The sequence below is a fragment of the Penaeus monodon genome, chromosome 27 (genome assembly GCF_015228065.2).
Source record: "Penaeus monodon isolate SGIC_2016 chromosome 27, NSTDA_Pmon_1, whole genome shotgun sequence".
Lineage (NCBI taxonomy): Eukaryota > Metazoa > Arthropoda > Malacostraca > Decapoda > Penaeidae > Penaeus > Penaeus monodon.
The window spans coordinates 31,626,054-31,626,534 of record NC_051412.1 but is presented as its reverse complement, the minus strand read 5'-3'; the positions used below and the strand labels follow the sequence as shown (position 1 = coordinate 31,626,534).

The window sequence follows — 481 nt, the reverse complement described above, 5'->3', positions numbered from 1 at the left end:
CATATATGTATATGTGTACTTTCATTTTCCGTCCTCGTTCATTTCTGAATTTTTCATTTGATATTTCTCTAATCAACGTTATTCATTATAACCCAATACATTCATTTATTACTTGCCTCACGCTTTCTTTCACAATATACTCATCTAATTTATTCCTACAACGTTTCGATTCATTAACATATTAGTTACCACACATATCAACAATAAGTCATCTATTAACTCATTATTCATACTCCGTCTCACAAATTCATTCATTCCTTCAGTTACAAATATCATTAATATATATCTTAATCAATCTATTCAAAATATAAATAGTCTAAAATAATATACACATGTTTTAGCTCTAGATATATTCGTCATTAACACCACTCTCCTCACTACATTTATCATTTAACTAATAAACCTTATTATATGCAAATCTATTGAAGTCAGCTTAGCTCATTATAACAACAGTACTTTTACCTGCAGCTTCGTGTAGGTC

The 481-nt window shown here is 28.5% G+C and overlaps 1 protein-coding gene across 1 annotated transcript in view; it reads right to left on the bottom strand.

The window, feature by feature from the left end:
• Positions 1–481, bottom strand: part of LOC119590794 (colorectal mutant cancer protein-like) — a 157,596-nt gene that overhangs the window by 139,190 nt on the left and 17,925 nt on the right. The window lies entirely within an intron of this gene.